Below are 19,553 nucleotides of genomic sequence, written 5' to 3' on the forward strand. Positions count from 1 at the left end.
ACTTGAGAAGGAATAAAATTAATTACCTGAGTATACAGTGGGTGCAGGTTAGCTGCTTCCCAAAGGAGAAGATGACAGAGACAGTTTGCTAGCTGAGCAGTCACCCAAATGTCTGTATAACACTGGGGCATCATCCTTAACCTTCTGACCCAATATATCTGACAGATATATTTGTGAGGCAGGAACTATTGAGGACTTAATCTTTTTTTTTCTTTTTATTAATTTATTCTTGTTACATCTCAATGTTTATCCCATCCCTTGTATCCTCCCATTCCTCCCCCCCCCCATTTTCCCATTATTCCCCTCCCCTATGACTGTTCCTGAGGGGGATTACATCCCCCTATATAGGAGATAAACTTTAAAGCCCTTCCCAGATCTAGCCAATGGTCAGAATATTCTCCACAGTTGAGTGGAGAGTGTGATACGACTTTCTCACGTACTCTGGTGCCTCACATTTGACCATGTCCCCTGGAGGGGGAGACCTGGTGGCACTCAGAAGGACAGCAAGTAGCCAAGAAGAGACTTGATACCCTATGAGGACTTAATCTTAATGAATAAAAGTTAACACAAACCTGCTTGGCCTGGTGGTGCATGTCTTTAGTCCCTGTACTCAGGAGACAGAGGCCAGCCTTTACATAGTGAGTTCCAAGACTGTCTGATATACACACTGAACACTGTCTCATTAAAACTTACTTCATTCATTGTAGCATCTAAATAAGGTTCTGAATATGATGATAGTGAAAGTTGGCTTTACTAAATTTAAATTTGTAAGCGTTTTCTACTATTGGTAGTATTTAAATATATTTTTACTATTGCTAGAATAATCATAGATGTATTTTCATGAAAATATACTCTAAACTGTATGTGTTTTCTTTTATATGAAGTATTGTCTAAATATGCATTATCTTGAAGTTGGAGAAATGACTCAGCAGTTAAGAGTATTTGCTGCTCTTACGCAGGAGTGGGTCTCTAAGGCCATTACCAACATAGAAACTCACAATCTTTTGTGATGTTATTTTTAGAGTATCTGAACTTTCATGGGTACTGCATACATTTGGTGCACATAATGCACTTATGTATGTACATATAAATGTAAGGTAAACAGCATGTTGTTCAAAACTATTAATACATTTGCCTTTTGCACATATGTATTGAACAATTTAAAAGTAATTTATGTCTAAGACAGTGTTTCATGTCTATCCATTACTATTTGTAGCATCAATTATATTTTTGGAGTAGTTCTGCAGAATATATGAAGTAGCTTCCTAATAGTCATTTTCCAATGAGATTTCTTCACTGAAACTTAAGAGTGATTTCAATAAGCCAAGCATCAGATACAAGTGACTCATGTTGTCCTGAATATTTAGAAAGTAAAAACTAAAAACTTATTCTAAATATAGAACATGGATTTATGAGAATTATCTAAGATAGTGGAGGCCAGATAGAGGAAGGCTGGGTTTGAATACTTAATGTTTTATACATTTAATCGAAGTGTAGCATTGAATTCACTCTAATATAAGAACGCAGCAAAATTTTATTGTGTGCCATCTTACAGATTCCCAGGGAAATGCCAAACTGAAGGTATAAAAATAAAGTTGACAGCATGATTGAAAAATAATGAAACACTGTTTCTCCCAAGAAGTAGAGCTTGAGAGAATTTGTGGGATATATTGTTCAGAGGATATTTTTTTTGTTTTGTTTTGTTTTATTTCATTTTTTTATCAATTTATTCTTGTTATATCTCAATGTTTATCCCATCCCTTGTATCCTCCCACTACTCCCCCCCCCCATTTTCCCATTATGCCCCTCCCATATGACTGTTCCTGAGGGGGATTACCTCCCCCTATATATTCTCATAGGGTATCAAGTCTCTTCTTGGCTACCTGCTGTCCTTCCTCTGAATGCCACCAGGTCTCCCCTTCCAGGAGACATGGTCAAATGTGAGGCACCAGAGTACGTGAGAAAGTCATATCACACTCTCCACTCAACTGTGGAGAATGTTCTGACCATTAGCTAGATCTGGGAAGGGGTTTAAAGTTTACCTCCTGTATTGTCCTTGGCTGGTGCCTTAGTTTGAACGGGACCCCTGGGCCCAAATCTGCCTATCATATTGTTCTACTTGTAGATTTCTAGGACCCTCTGTATCCTTTTATTTTGCTATTCTCCCATGCGTCTCTCATTTAGAGTCCCAATAGGATGCCTTCCTTTCTGTTCCAGTTTCCTGGTAAGTGAAGGCTTTCGTGGGACAGGCCACTTGGGCTAGTATGCAGATATAAGTGAGTATATACCATTTGATTCTTTCTGCTTCTGGGTTAACTCACTCATTATGATCATTTCTAGCTCAATCCATTTATCCACAAATTTCAGGAATTCCTTGTTTTTAATAGTTGAGTAGTATTCCATAGTGTATATGTACCACAGTTTCTTTATCCACTCTTCTACTGAGGGACACTTAGGCTGTTTCCATGTTCTGGCTATTATGAATAAGGCTGCTATGAACATGGTTGAGCAAATTTTCTTGTTGTGTGCTGGAGCATCTTCTGGGTATATTTCAAGGAGTGGAATAGCTGGGTCTTGAGGAAGCCCTATTCCCATTTTTCTGAGATAGCACCAGATAGATTTCCAAAGTGGCTGTACTAGTTTGCATTCCCACCAGCAATGAAGGAGTGTTCCTCTCTCCCCACATCCTCGCCAGCATATGGTGTCGCTTGAGGTTTTGATTTTAGCCATTCTGATGGGTGTAAGATGGAATCTCAGAGTTGTTTTGATTTGCATTTCCCTGATGACTAAGGAGGTTGAGCATTTCTTTAAGTGTTTCTCAGGCATTTGATACTCCTCTGTTGAGAATTCTCTGTTTAGTTCCAAGCCCCATTTCTCAATTGGGTTATTCAGTTTGGTGGTGTTTAATTTCTTGAGTTCTTTATATATTTTGGATATTAGCCCTTTGTCAGATGTATGGTTGGTGAAGAACTTTTCCCAGTCTGTAGGCTGTCGCTTTGTTCTCTTGACAGTGTCTCCTGCTTTACAGAAGCTTCTCAGCCTCATGAGGTCCCATTTATTAGTGGTTGACATTAAGGCCTGGGCTGTTGGTGTTCTGTTCAGGAAGTTGTCTCCTGTGCCAATATGTTCCAGGCTCTTTCCCACTTTTTCCTCTAAGTGGCTTAGTGTCTCTGGTTTTGTGTTGAGGTCTTTAATCCACTTGAATTTGAGTTTCGTGCAAGATGACAAATATGTGTCCAGTTTCATTTTTTTACACATAGACCTCCAGTTAGACCAGCACCATTGTTGAAGATGCTATCCTTTTTCCATTGAATGGATTTGGCTTCATTGTCAAAAATCAAGTGACCATATGTGTGTGGATTCATATCTGGGTCTTCGATTTGATTCCACTGATCAACCAGCCTGTTGCTGTGCCAGTACCATGCTGTTTTAATTACTATTGTTTTATAGTACAGTTTGAAATCAGGTATGGAGATTCCTCCGGAGCACCTTTTATTGTACAAGATTGTTTTTGCTATTCTGGGTTTTTTGTCTTTCCATATGAAGTTCAGAATTGAACTTTCAAAGTCTTTAAAAAATTGTGTAGGTATTTTGATAGGGATTGCATTGAATCTGTAGATTGCTTTTGGTAGGATGGCCATTTTTACTATGTTAATTCTCCCAATCCATGAGCAAGGAAGATCATGCCATTTTCTCAGGTCATCTTCAGTCTCTTTCTTCAGAGTTTTGAAATTTTATTCATACAAGTCCTTCACTTGCTTAGTTAGGGTAACTCCTAGATATTTTATATTGCTTGTGGCTAATGTGAAGGGTGTGGTTTTCCTAATTTCTTCCTCTGCAAGCTTGTCATTTGTGTATAGGAAGGCTACAGACTTTTTTGAGTTAATTTTGTATCCAGCCAATTTGCTGAAGGTGTTTATCAGCTTTAGGAGTTCTCTGGTAGAATTTTGAGGGTCACTTATGTACACTATCATATCATCTGCAAAGAGGGATAATTTGACTTCCTCCTTTTCCATTTGGATACCCTTGATCTCCTTTTGTTGTCTTCTTGCTCTGGCTAGAATTTCGAGTACTATATTGAAGAGATATGGAGAGAGTGGGCAGCCTGGCCTTGTTCCAGATTTTAGAGGAATTTCCTTGAGTATCTCACCATTTACTTTGATTTTGGCTATTGGCTTGCTGTATATAGCCTTTATTATGTTGAGGAAAGTGCCTTGTATATCCGATCTCTCTAAAACTTTAAACATGAATGGGTGTTGAATTTTATCAAATGCTTTCTCTGCATCCAAGGAGATGATCATGTGGTTTTTTATTTTCCGTTTCTTTATATGGTGGATTACATTGATGGATTTCCGTATATTAAATCATCCCTGCATGCCTGGAATGAAGCCTACTTGGTCATGATGAATGATACCTTTGATGTGTTCCTGTATTCGTTTTGCAAGTATTTTATTAAGTATTTTTGCATCTATGTTCATAAGAGAAATTGGTCTGAAATTCTCTTTCTTTGTTGAGTCTTTGTGAGGTTTAGGTATCAATGAGACTATGGCGTCATAGAATGAATTTGGTAATTTTCCATCCATTTCTATCTTTTGGAGTAGCTTGAAGAGTATCGGTATTAGCTCGCCCTTGAAGGTCTGGTAGAATTCTGCACTGAAACCATCTGGCCCTGGGCTTTTTTTGGTTGGGAGACCATCGATGATTGCTTCTATTTCTGTAGGGGAAATGGGACTATTTAGCTTGTTTATCTGTTCTTCATTCAACTTTGGCAAGTGAAATTGATCAAGAAAATCATCCATTTCCCTTAGATTTTCAAAATTGTGGTGTATATGCCTTCAAAGTAGGATCTTATGATTCTTTGTATTTCTTCAGTGTCTGTTGTTATGTCTCCCTTTTCATTTCTGATTTTGTTGATTTCAATACTGTCTCTCTGCCTTTTAGTTAGTTTGGCTAATGGTCTGTCTATCTTGTTGATTTTCTCAAAGAACCAGCTTTTGGTTTTGTTGATTCTTTGCACTGTTTTCTTAGTTTCTAATTTGTTAATTTCAGCCCTGAGTTTGATTATTTCCAGCTATCTACTCCTCTTGGGTGTTTCTGCTTCTTTTTTTTCTAGGGCTTCCAGTTGTGTCGTTAAGATGCTTATGTGCGATGCTTCCAATTTCTTTTTAAAGGCACTTAGTGCTATGAATTTTCCTCTTAGCACTGCTTTCAATGTATCCCACAAATTTGGGTATGTTGTTTCTTCATTTTCATTGAATTTCAGAAACTCCTTGATTTCTTTCTTTATTTCTTCTCTGACCCAGGTGTCATTTAGCAGAGAGTTGTTTAGTTTCCACGTACATGTAGGCTTTTTGTTATTTCTGTTGTTGTTGAATTGCAGCCTAAGAGCATGGTGATCTGATAGGATACAAGGTATTATTTCAATCCTCTTGTATTTATTGAGGATTGCTTTGTGACCTACGATGTGATCAATTTTGGAGAAGGTTCCATGGGGTGTAGAAAAGAAGGTGTATTCTTTCTTGTTTGGGTGAAAGGTTCTATAGATATCTGTTAGATCCATTTGACCCATGGCATTGGTTAATGATGTTATTTCTCGGCTTAGTTTCTGTTTCAATGACTTATCCTTCAGTGAGAGTGGGGTGTTGAAGTCTCCTACTATTATTGTGTGGGGATCGATGTGTGGTTTAAGCATTTTTAGCAGATCTTTTACAAATGTGGGTGCCCTTGTATTGAGAGCATAGATGTTCAGAATTGTGATGTCATCTTGGTTGACATTACCTTTGATGAGTATGAAGTGTCCTTCCTCATCCCTTTTGATTAATTTTGGTTGAAAGTCTATTTTGTTCAATACTAAAATGGCTACACCTGCTTGCTTCTTTTGACCATTTGCTTGGAATATTTTTTTCCAACTTTTTACCCTGAGGTAATGCCTTTCATTATGGGTGAGATGTGTTTCTTGAATGCAGAAGAATGTTGGATCTTGTTTATGTACCCATTCAGTTAGTCTGTGTCTTTTTATAGGAGAATTGAGGCCATTCATGTTGAGAGATATCAATGACCAGTGACTGTTAAGAGTCTTAATTTTGATGTTGTTTCCAGCTGAGCGTTTGTGTAGTTGTGTTTTTGCCATGGGATAGTTATCTATTTCCTGGGTAGTTTTGGTTGTAGCTTGACCCTTTGGGATGGAGTTTTCCTTCTAGTACCTTCTGTAAAGCTGAATTTGTGGATAGGTACTGTTTGAATTTGTTTTTGTCATGGAATATTTTGTTTTCTCCATCAATGTTTATTGATAATTTTGCTGGGTAAAGTAGTCTGGCCTGGCATCTGTGGTCTCTTAGGGTTTGCAGGATCTCTGTCCAGGCCCTTCTGGCTTTTATGGTCTCTGCTGAGAAGTCGGGTGTAATTCTGATAGGTTTACCATTAAATGTTATTTGGCCCTTTTCCCTTGCAGCTTTTAATATTTTTTCTTTGTTCTGCATGTTTTATGTTTTGATTATTATGTGGCGGGCAGTTTTTCTTTTCTGGTCAATTCTATTTGGTGTTCTGTAGGCCTCTTGTATGTTTATAGGCATTTCTTTCTTTAGATTGGGGAATTTTCTTCTATGATTTTGTTGAGAATAGTTTCTGGGCCCTGGAGTCTGATGTCTTCTCTTTCTTCAATGCCTATTATCCTCAGATTTCTTCTTTTCACGGTGTCCTTAATTTCTTGGATGTTTTGTGTCAGGAGTTTTCCAGGTTTGGCATTTTCTTTAATGGTTGATTCAATATCTTTGATTGTATCTTCTAGCCCTGAGATTCGTTCTTCCATCTCTTGGATTCTGTTAGAAAAGCTCACCTCTGTGTTGCTCGCCTTCTTCTCTGAGGTCTCACGTTCTCATTTTTCTTCTGTGTGTTTATCATTGAACCCATTTTCATTCTCAGATCTTGAACTGATTTTTTGATTTCTTTCATCTGATTTTTTGTATATTCCTGAGTTTCTTCCATTGCCTCTTTATAGGTCTTCAGAGCTTGAACCGTTTTATTTATTTCTTTCATCTGGTTGCTTGCATTTGCCTGCAATTTTTCCAGTTCCACTCTATGTGCTTCTTTTATGTCTCTCACCTGTTTGTCTGCGTCTTCCTGCATTTGATTACGAATTTTATTCGTTTCCTCCATTACCATCCTCATTACTAAGGACTTGAGGTCATTTTCTTGTATTTCCGTTGTATTTGAGTTCTCTGGGTTGTTTTCTTTGGGATAGCTGGAAACTGGAGATGCCATGTTGTTTTGGGTTTTTTTGCGTATGCTTTTTCGTTGTCCTTTAGACATCTTGTTGTCTTTGTTTTTGTTGGGTAGCTTCCAGAGTTGGATGGAGGGTGTCTGACGATAGATTCACTTGTTTTCTCACAATTTCCCTAGTCTGCGAGCTCAAAGCTTCACTGGTGTGGATGTTAGGAGGTTAGCCCTGTTGTTCTGGTCTCTCACAGCCAGTGATCTTCAGCCCCCCTGTGCTGTGGATCCTGCAATTGTTCTGGGTCTCTGAATGAGTGTTGGGTCAGGCCAAGGTATCCACAGCCTTCTGTGTTCCCTGCCAAGTCCAGCCAGGAACACTAGGCCCCGAACCACGGGCTGAACTCAGCTAGATTCTCAGGGCCTGAACCATCTGCTGAGCTCAGCTAGGGATTCTGGGCCCAAAATGCACACAGGGTCCAACCAGAATTTTTGGGCTGGGACTACGCACCAAGCTCTGCTAGGGCCTTTTGGCTCAAAGTGCGTGCTGTGGTCAGTTATTGACTCAGGGCCCGAACTGACCACCAATCTCAGCCAGGAATTCTGGATTCAAACTGCACACTGTGTCCAGCCAGAGTCTTAGAGCTGGTGGAACCGAGCGCTCTGTCCAGCCTGCGCCACAGCAGGAGAACTGCGGCTGCTCTGAGTTAGTGCCAGTGGTGGAACCAAGTGCTCCGCCCAGATTGTGTCACCACAGGGGAGCTGCCGCTGAGCTGAGGTGGTGCCTAGGATGGAACTGAGCATGCCACCAAGCCTGTGCCACAGCAGGAGAACTGCGGCTGCTCTGAGTTAGCGCCAATGGTGGAACCAAGTGCTCCGCCCAGACTGTGTCACTGCAGGGGAGCTGCCGCTGAGCTGAGGTGGCGCCTAGGGTGGAACTGAGTGCTCGGCCAAGCCTGCGCCACAGCAGGAGAACTGCGGCTGCTCTGAGTTAGCACCTATGGTGGAACCAAGTGCTCCACCCAGACTGTGTCACTGCAGGGAAGCTGCCGCTGAACTGAGGTGCTGCCTAGTGTGGAGCTGCGTGCTCAACTAAGCCTGCGCCACAGCAGGGGAGCTGTGGCCAAAGCTGAGTTAGTGCCTCAAGCCGAATTGCTTGCTGGGCTGGGCCAGTACCCGGGACTCTGGGGCCAAACTGTTCGCTGAGTCCAGTCTCTGTCTGAAGGCTCCACGAGACCCAAATCCTGCCCCGAGTCCCCTCTCCCACAGCAACTCCCACCAGCCACCACACCAATTGCCTCCACCGGAAGGCTATGAGCTGCAAACCTCAGCCACCGCTGCTGGTGCCGCTGGTGCTGCTGCCTCTGCCGCTGCTGCTCCGATCAGAGAAAATCCATGCTCCTCCCATGTGCAGGGGCACACAGGTCCTCCGCACCCTGGTCCCTCCGAACCGTGGAGCACTCCCGCTGCCATGATGTTCGGACCTCGGTGTTCCTGGCTCAGAAATTGTGCAATTCCCTGAATTGTTCACTGGAGCCTATAAACGCGGTCCACACTGCTCGCCGCCATCTTAGATCCCAAGGTCCTTCAGAGGATATTTTATAGAGGAATGAAATTCATGGGAATCACAACATGAGAAGGAATTTGGGGAAATTGTATCCTGAGCAGGAAGTTCAAGGTGAGCAGTGAGGGAACATGAGGAAAGGCTGGTGAGTGGACTGTGATGAAGGTACTGCCTGCCTATTGAATCACACAGGGGAACAAAATCGTCTAAACGAAGAAACAAATAACACCTTATACCAAAGAAATGAAGTCAGTGCTGACAGAAAAGAAAATTGTGTAATTGGAGAAATGTTTCCATGAGCATTTTGTGGACACTTTACAAGTGATGAGGATAAGAGTGGTTGAGACCCAAGGGTCTCAGATGCACATCTATATGCTATCCTCTGCATGACAGAGGTGTCACCACACAGGTGTGGATGTTCCATATGTTCTCACTTTCAACTTATGTAGGTGGCCAACTGATGTCACAATGCCAATCAGAGTGGCAGGTTGGCCTTAAGGGGAGGTGCTATGGGGCTGAGCACTGCAAACTAATGTTTGCAATGGAATTTAAAACTTTTGCAACAAATACTTGAGAAGAATAACTATGATGACCAAAGATCAAATGTATTAGACAAATCAGTAAATAAAGCTGTGGAGAAGTTCTTATAGTAAAATACATTTAAGAGTACTCCAAACAGTGTCCTGCTGTTGGTAGAGTTAAAATATAATCATGGGAAAATGGGAATATGGGGGAAACTACACAGTCAATAAATGGGGAACTGCTATTACTTGTTCGTAACAAAAAGAAAACATTTAAAAATAAAATATGAAGTAATTGTTTATTCATAAAGCTATAGTCTATCAGAATTATCAGCTGTGTATGACAGTGCACATCTTTAACACCAGCTCTCATCTGAAGGAAGCTGATATCTATGAGTTCAAAGCCAGCCTAATCCACAAAGCAATTTCCAAGCCATTAGGAGCTGTACAGTGAGACCCTGTTTCAATAACTTAAAAGTGAATAAATAAATAAACAAGTAAAGAAGCAAAAAAACCAAAAAATATCAAAATGTAATAAAATAAATATTGTTGAGTCAAAATACTATATAAATATTATTTATTAATTTTATGTTATTTGAAAAACTACATTATAGTCATTATGATTATAAAGAAGTTATTGATTAGAGTTAGAAACACATGCTTGACATTTAAGTAGGTCTTTTCCTTGTAAATTATACTGAGTTGGTTCTTCTTTAAAAAAGATTTTTTATGTGTTAGTTATTTTTCTCTGTATGATGTATGTAGGAACATGCATCATGTGTATTCCTGTGTCTGTGCATGCCCGAGGAAAGTATTAAAGCATCTGAAACTGGAGTTCCAAGAGATTATAAGCTTTTGCCCTAGTCCTTTGCAAAGCAATGAGTACTATTAACCACTGAGCACTCTCTAGCCTCTCCTGAATTCATTCTTAAGAGAGTCATGAGCAATTTTAGTTCACTAGAAGCATATATTAAATTTGATCTCCTAAAGAGTTTCTTTTCAGTTTGTGCCAGATAATCTGTAAATTTAGATTTAAAATATATAAAATTTAAAAATATTTACCTACTACATAATGATATAATTTTGTGAAATCTATCTGTTCTGAAAGTTATGGACTATAGGATGTTATTTGATTCTTGAACACTATAATAAAACAAGGTTTATTAAGACAAAAACACATACTAAAATATTTAAAAATCAAGGTGAAGAACAAACAAATAAAAACCTCACACATTTGGTTTTGTTTATTCCAAACACTTGGAGTGCTAAAGGGATTTCAGTGACTGGTGAATGGACTCTCTAGCCTAGCTGCTGTATCCCTGGAGGGGGCCATGTATTGATTCTTTACATTGGGCTTTATGAGATGTCTCAGTGATAAAATGTTGTGAAAGTAAGAGGTTCTGATTTGCGGTTGAAAGCACCCATGTAAGATCCATGATGGCTATGTGTGCCTGTAGACTCATTGGGGGAGTCAGAGATAAGTCCAGTGAGAAACCCTCTCTTAAAAATAAGGTGGAGACAAGAGAAAGCGAATAGCATATGAGTTGACCTCTGTGCTCTCTGGATATACACATGAGTACACACTCATTTGCTCAAATACACACACACACACACACACACACACACACACACACACACACACACTCCAAAACAACATAATTAAAAAAAAAAAACAGAAAAATTTCTATAAACATTCCCAAGGTCTTGGAATTATTTAATACTCCAGACAACTTGATACCTTGGTGATAAGTTTGAAACTGGCTCATTAATTTCAAAGTAATTATACAGAATTATGTGTAGGGAAGTTTTACCAACAATATTCTTACAGGGTTCATGGTCCAGGGAGGCCAGAGCTTAGGCAACATCTGTCATTGGCCAGAGGAAGGAGTGAGGCACTTAGTAACCAGTTGGATGCATAAAATATATCAATACCATATAAATTTCCTACTGCCATTTTTCTCATCTATAAGCATCTTCAGGAATTCCAGTTAAAATATTATTTTTAAAGATCAGGTCAAGAAGAGGGGTGACAATTACACTGAATTTGATTGATATTTCAAATAAAGTTTGTGAGTTAAACTTGAGATTATTGAGTTGTTTGAAATAGCCTAACAAGTGTTCACTGTTATTATCTGCAAGTTAGATTAAAATTTAAGAAAATAAAATTTCTGTACATCTGAACTATAAAAGTAAGTTTTAATAATCCAAATGTCCCTCCATGTTTATTATGTGGTTGAAAATGACTTATGTGTCTTTTAATATTATCCCTACATGAGTGTATTGAAATATGCCATTGAAATATGAATATAAAAAACAGTTAAAATCAGTTCTACAAGTATTGAGCAAGTACATTTTCTTTCAGTTAATGAAATTTATATTGTAGAATATGTCAGTACACACACACATGTCATTGAAAGACATGTGTTTTAGGATATTTTATCTTTTGCAGTCTGGAGGTGTGGCTGAAACATAAAAGTCATTTTAATATGTGTAATTCAATGTATATTAGATAATCCTCACAGCCATAATCAGTATCACAAGTCATGCACAGTATTTCTGTCTTCAGTGATGTTTCTTTTTGCACTTTCCTAGTTTTCACACTTAATATTTATTAAAATTAGAACAAGACAAGTTAAATAAAAGGAAAGAATGTGTAAACACTGAATGAAAAAGAAAGACACTAGCAAAGAACATTTTCCTATTTATTTATTTAGTTTAGTTTACTTTAGTTTTTAATTTGTTTAGTTTACCTTCCTATCGTAGCCCATTCCTGCCTCCTGGCCCTGAGTTCCCTCTCTCATCCCTCTCTCCCTCCCCTAATCCTTGGAAAGTTGAGCCCTCCTCCTCTAACATCTGACCTCAGCCTATCAAGTCTCATCTAGACTGGCTGTGTCCTCTTCCTCAGTGGCCTGGCAAGGCTGACCCACAAGGAGGAAATGATCCACCTGTGGGCACCAGAGTCCATGTCAGAAGTAGTGCCTATTACCCATATTAGGGGACCTACACGGAGATGGAGATTGTGTTGCCTATCTATCTCATCTGAGCAGAAGGTCTAAGTCCTCACCATGCATGACCCTTGGTTGGTGCATAAGTCTCTGCAGCACACCCTCCTCCCCTGCCTGGATTTGTTGGCTCCATTAGTCTCCTTGTATTGTTTCTGCCCCTTCAGGTCATTTTATCTCCCAACTCTACTATAAGACTGCCTGTGCTCTACCCTAGAGTTTAGCTGTGAGACTCATCATCTGATTCAGTCCTCTGCTGGGTAGAGTCTTAAACCAATCCAAATAATCCAATTTTATATACTTGGTAAGAATACAGCTTTTGAGTCAGACTCCTGCCCTTTCTCTTTGACCAAGATCTCCTCTTGCTCCTCTTTTCCCTACTCCAATACAGCACCAAAATCAACATAACCATGATTATCACCACAGCTGCAATCATCAACACCATCGCCATCTCCTCGTCATTGTCATCGTCATCATCAACATCATCATCATAAGCTGCAGCAGCAACAACACTTTTGTTAATACTCATCTTAGCAAGTGTCTACTCAAGTGTGACAGATGAAGGAATCCACCTGCCATTTCACATGATTTTTCAGTCACTGTTAGGCTCAATTTTCTTTTTCTTCCTTCATGTTTTCCCATCTGTTCACTAATTTTCAATCATCTCCTCTGAAAAAAATTGTAAATTGTTCCTGAGGACAAACAGCATCTTTCTGAGATGATTATAATTTCACAGTGAAATCAAGGTCACAGTTATTTTTACTGCCAGAAAAAAAAAAAACCAAAAACTTTTCCCTGCTGTCTTTAAAACAGGCTATCTGAATGAGACCTGATAGGCTGTGGTCATATGATGAGGGAGGAGGTACCCTTCTGTCAGAGGTCTAGGGGAGGGGAAAAGCAGAAGGGAGGGTGGGAATGGGAAGATACCAACACATAGATAACATTCAGGATGTAGTCTGAATAAATTATAATAAATTAAAAGTAACACAAAACAAAACAAAATACCCAATACTACTTAAGAGTAGTTATTTTGTCATGTTAATTTTCCCCCCTCACAATGAACATATTAAGTCAAAATATAATGAAATTTAAAACAAATGTACTTTTCTGTAGTAAAGACGACATTTCATTTACATATATTTTATATGTTAAGCATTTTTATAATAGTTAAGTACTAAATAGTCTACTGAAAACATTCATATCAACAAATCAGTGATATATTTGTTTTATGTTTGATAGATTTACATTTATCCTTTGAGAATTGTATAGAATATATTTGAAAAAACTCAGCCCCTATTTCTTCCTTTACTGCCCTGCTAACTCTGTCATCTCTGCCTGCCCACACAGCCTTGCAATTTCTTACCTTTTTGCTATTCAGTTTATTTTGTGTTTATAAAAGGTAAAATCACAAATAATAAAAAGAAATGTATTGATTTACTACAGTTATTGATTTGTTTACATACTTACTAATTTATTACATATGGAATTCTAGCCCTTCATGAGATGGTATTGGGATAAAAGGATGTGTGTACATTAGGTTATTTTGTGATTATGTATGACTTTGAAAAGCAAAATTAAGGTCTTCCAAATTAAACAACAATACATGAGATAAGTTAAATTTTTCATAATAAAAAGCTGACAGAAGGAATGTTATCATGCATAGCTGAATACTGTACTAGATAAATCAGATATTAATGGGAAATGGAGAGCAACAACATAATTAATGACAATAAGAAAGGAACCTAGATAAGCTGTGAGATACTCAAATTTTTAATATACACCCTATATCATGTTTACAAGTTAATACACAGACTGAAGGTTTCTGACTACAATGAGTATTATCTTCCTTACATATGACGCCAATGTACAGCAAGCAATACCCTTATGTTTCTAATTGGAAGTTATAATCAGTTCTTAGCTAGTGTCTAATTAGTTTTGATATCACATAAACAGGACCACTCAGGAATCTGGGTTAATGAGTCAAGGCATATGAGGCATATGTGCATCTGGGTCTCAAATAATGAAGTTTTCCTCTCCTGAAATTTTGCACTGATATTTTTAGGATAAGCCATGTATCCTATGAAAAGTTCCAAGGAATATGTTTCCCAAGGAAATAATGCCCAATAATTTAAAATTTAATCATTTTTGTACTGTGGGTTGTTCCTCCCAGTACCCACTACACTCTCTGCCTCTGTGCCTGTGACTCTCTCATGAATATAGAGAAGCAGCCTAAAATCAGTATTGTCTCCACCTGTGAGGAATCTATGAATTCATGGTCTGAGGTAAGAACTACCTCTCACTGGTCCCATGGATATTTTGATATGTTGCAGAATTAATACCCAGTATCACAAATAAGAAGAGCCCTTTGTGTATAGGGTCATTAGGTTGTGGAGTCGTTTCATTTAGAATATTAACTCTCTTTTATTTTCATTCTTCTTATTGTTTTCTTTGCTTTAGTATATACATAAGATATTGTGGTATTAAATACATGAAACTAGTAATCCACAGTCTTCATAGATAAAGTAATGCTTAGAAAAACTCCTATTTAAACATCTTCCGTTATGTTCATGACATCTAAAGGAATCCTTTAAAATGTAAGAAAACTGACTCATATTCATCTGAAAACAGAGAAGAAGTGGCTGAGGTAATACAAATTTTACTTGGTATATAAAACTCTTCTGAAAATATCATTCAGATAGTGGTAATAAAATTCTTTTAATGAATGCTTATAAATGACCAAATAACACTTTTTTATGCAGGGTAATAAAGATGGCTATATTTGTATAGTAACATTGTGAATAATGTCCTTGACTCACCTTCTTGTTCCAGAATGAGTATGTGTTACTTGGTTGAAAAAGCATTTGCAGGGTCATTCAGACTATCTTGCGACTCATGAAGGAGCTACAGCTCCTTGTGCCATTTCCTTTGTGGCATGGTACAGAATACCTGCCCTACTTCCGACCACACATGGCATCATTCAGTGGTGGGTAAAAGAGCTTTTCTTCATAAATTCTAGAAGTAGACAAAGAATCTTTTATAGAGGACATAGCAGTGTGCTACTTTCTATAGTGGGTGTGAATGCACACATTTGTTTTACTAAGGAATGAAACATTTTTTTCAAGGATGTGTGATTTCATAATTTATTATGTGGATGAATGGTGTTTGTACATTATATTATTTTTCAGTCTAAATTTATTGAAGTACAAAAATGACTTCTAACTCTTAAATCATGTTTGAAAACTGGAATCGAGAATTATCGTAATTTCAAATGTTCTTTATATTACGAAGAATTAATAAAAGTAGAAATAGAAATTACAGAAAGATAATAATAATATAATTAACTATCTGGAAGTTTCTGTCATTTTGAGGAAAGTAAAAGGACCAAAAACATGAAAGTAGCTTGAAAAAAAAAAAAAAAAAGACATGAGCTGAGGGAAAAAGGAAGTCCTTATCATTAACAAGGCATAGCAAATGAATTATAAGATGTATCTTTGAGCCTGAATATCATTTACTGGCTGTTAAAAGTGAAAGACTCTATTTCAAATACAAGATTATTTTTGTCATAAGAAAAACTTTCTTCAGGATTTTTAACTATATATCTGTTCACAGAGAAATGCTTAATTTTATAATACTGTAAATAAGAAGGCAGCAGATTTCTAGTCAGTAAGTCACTTCTTTTTTTTTTAAATTTATTTATTTTTTATTAATTTATTCTTGTTACATCTCAATGTTTATCCCAACCCTTGTATCCTCCCATTCCTCCCCCCCCCCCATTTTTCCATTATTCCCCTCCCCTATGGCTGTTCCTGAGGGGGATTACCTCCCCCTATATATTCTCATAGGGTATCAAGTCTCTTCTTGGCTACTTGCTGTCCTTCCTCTGAGTGCCACCAGGTCTCCCCCTCCAGGAGACATGGTCAAATGTGAGGCACCAGAGTACGTGAGAAAGTCATATCACACTCTCCACTCAACTGTGGAGAATATTCTGACCATTGGCTAGATCTGGGAAGGGGTTTAAAGTTTACCTCCTGTATTGTCCTTGGCTGGTGCCTTAGTTTGAGCGGGACCCCTGGGCCCAAATCTGCCTATCATATTGTTCTACTTGTAGATTTCTAGGACCCTCTGTATCCTTTTATTTTGCTGTTCTCCCATGCGTCTCTCATTTAGAGTCCCAATAGGATGCCTTCCTTTCTGTTCCAGTTTCCTGGTAAGTGAAGGCTTTTGTGGGACATGCCCCTTGGGCTAGTATGCAGATATAAGTGAGTATATACCATTTGATTCTTTCTGCTTCTGGGTTAACTCACTCATTATGATCATTTCTAGCTCAATCCATTGATCCACAAATTTCGGGAATTCCTTGTTTTTAAAAGCTGAGTAGTATTCCATAGTGTATATGTACCACAGTTTCTTTATCCACTCTTCTACTGAGGGACACTTAGGCTGTTTCCATGTTCTGGCTATTATGAATAAGGCTGCTATGAACATGGTTGAGCAAATTTTCTTGTTGTGTGCTGGAGCATCTTCTGGGTATATTCCAAGGAGTGGAATAGCTGGGTCTTGAGGAAGCCCTATTCCCATTTTTCTGAGATAGCACCAGATAGATTTCCAAAGTGGCTGTACTAGTTTGCATTCCCACCAGCAATGAAGGAGTGTTCCTCTCTCCCCACATCCTCGCCAGCATGTGGTGTCGCTTGAGTTTTTGATCTTAGCCATTCTGATGCGTGTAAGATGGAATCTCAGAGTTGTTTTGATTTGCATTTCCCTGATGACTAAGGAGGTTGAGCATAAAGAACTCAAGAAATTAAACATCACCAAACCGAGTAAGTCACTTTTTTATGTATTCATTTAGGCTATAAATACGGAGATAAAATGAGTAATTAAAGTATAGCTAATGTGTACACATGACAAACAGTTCCTCAAGGCATCAATCTTTAAAATCTCGCCATTATATAGGGGTGAAAAAGAAAAACTGGGCGGGTATGGTGGTGCACACCTTTAATCCCAGTACTCGGGAGGCAGAGACATGCTGATCACTGTGAGTTTGAGGCCAGCCTGGTCTACAAAGCTACTCCAGGACAGCCAAGGCTACACAGAGACACAGAGAGACCCTGTCTCCGAAAACCAAAAGAGAAAAAAAAAAAACCCGAAAAACTGGGGATGATTTAACATGAGAATATCTCAATATTGTGAGAAGATATATTGTGAAGGATTTATTTATTTATTTATTCATTTATTTATTTATTTATTTATTTATTTATTTATTTATTTATTTATTTAGTCAGGGTCTTACTACTAACTCTAGGGACCCAATAGTCATAGCCAAGATTGGTCTTAAATTTATGGCAATTATTCTGTCTTTACCTGCAAGTCATATGATTATAAACATTGGCTCCATAACTTATTTTGAAGTACTAATACTTTAGTTATTCAAATATTCAGTAAAATAGTTTTTCATGTTATTGTTACTCTCTCTCTATATATATATATGAAGGTAACTATAGATACATATGCATACATATGTATATATATAGATATATAAAGTGTGTGTATGCACACAAGTGTGCATTGAATCTGTATACTTTAAATGTAAACTTCCTATGCTCTATTTTAGAAGACACTAACATGACTTCTGTTTGGAATGCAGAGTTAATGCTTATTATTTCTTTTCATTTTGCCATCTATCCTCATGTGCTCATCACATTTTTATTTCTTAATTTGTGGTTAACACTCTTTCTGCCCCTAATAACTTTTGTACTTCCTTTGAATTCATATGACTCTACACAGCAACCTGGTCAGACAGTATGTTAATATTAGAAATATTATATTAATAAAAAGAACTATAATTTAATATATTAATAAAACATTACAATAGTTAATTTTGTCTCTTGCTTCTTTTTCTCCTATAAATTTAAAGGATATTTAGATCATACTACATAGGCTCATCTCTTGTTATAGAACAAAATACCAATAGATTCTGATAATTATTTTACCTGTATTTATATCTATTCCTAGTCATCACATTTTATATCTTGAAAAAATGAAGCTTCAGTTTGGCAGATATAAATTGTGAACATTAAAGAACTATCACTTTATCTTTTTATTAAAAAAGATTCTTTTTATATAATAGTTCCTAGCTCCAATTTCTACTACCTTTATTACTTAAAGTTCTTCTCTACCTTCCTACCTTCACCCTGGAACAACTCCTTTTCTATTTCTCATTAGAAAAGAAAAGGAGTCTAAGAGACAACAACAAAATATGACAAAATATAATAACAAGAAAAGAAAAAAAAAACTATCAAATCAATGCTGGGCCAGGAAAGCCAAAAAAGGGTAAGAGCTCCCAAGCAGGCACAGGAATCAGAGACCCACTAGTTTCCACACTCAGGAATCCTATAAATATAATAAATTGGAAGCTATAATGTATATGCAGAAAACCAGGTGTAGTCCTGGACTAACCCTATTATTGATGCTTCAGTCTCTGTTTGTTCATACAATCCTTGCCCAGTTGACTCAGGGTACCTTACTTTCCTGATGGTCTCTATTTCCTCTGGGTCTTATACTCATTTTGCCTCCACATCTGTGGTGTTCCCTGAGCTCTGAAGGGAGGGGTTTAATAGATATCACAACTACAGCTGTATTCTCGAAGAATTCTCTGTCTCTCTCTGTTTTTAAAATGGGTCGCTGCATATGTTCCCTTCTGCTGCAGGAGGAAGCCTCTCCGATGATAACTGAATAAGGCCCTTACACATGAGTATAGCAAATGCTATTAGATGTCGTTTTAGTAATAAGCTTTTTGTACCAGCAGTGATTGATTTTAAATGTAGTATTTGGGGTATCTAGTCTGTGGTACTTAGTTAACAAGGAGTGTCATGTCTGGGTTCCATCACGAGGAGTGGGCCTTAAGAAAACTGTCATTTCTTGCCTACCCCATCAAGTTCTGTGGCACTATTGCTCTAGCATATATTGAAGGCAGGACAGATTGTAGGTCAAAGGTCTTGTGGATGAATTTGTGTTTATGTTTCTCTTTTGTTAGCCTTCCTACACCAAAGACACTAGAATGTAAGGGTGAAGGTTGCATGTAGGCACCAGCTCAAATTCATGATTTTCAATATTCCCTGTAGGTATTGTCCACATATTCTTTCATAAAAGGTTTATAATATGGGACAGATATTTTAAAATTCATAAATGTATCGTATTACCCATTTACCTCTTGGTTTTCTTGTTTTATTGCAAACTCACTGTGTTCTTCTGCAAATT

The sequence above is a fragment of the Acomys russatus genome, chromosome 1 (assembly GCF_903995435.1).
Source record: "Acomys russatus chromosome 1, mAcoRus1.1, whole genome shotgun sequence".
In the NCBI taxonomy this organism is placed as follows: domain Eukaryota; kingdom Metazoa; phylum Chordata; class Mammalia; order Rodentia; family Muridae; genus Acomys; species Acomys russatus.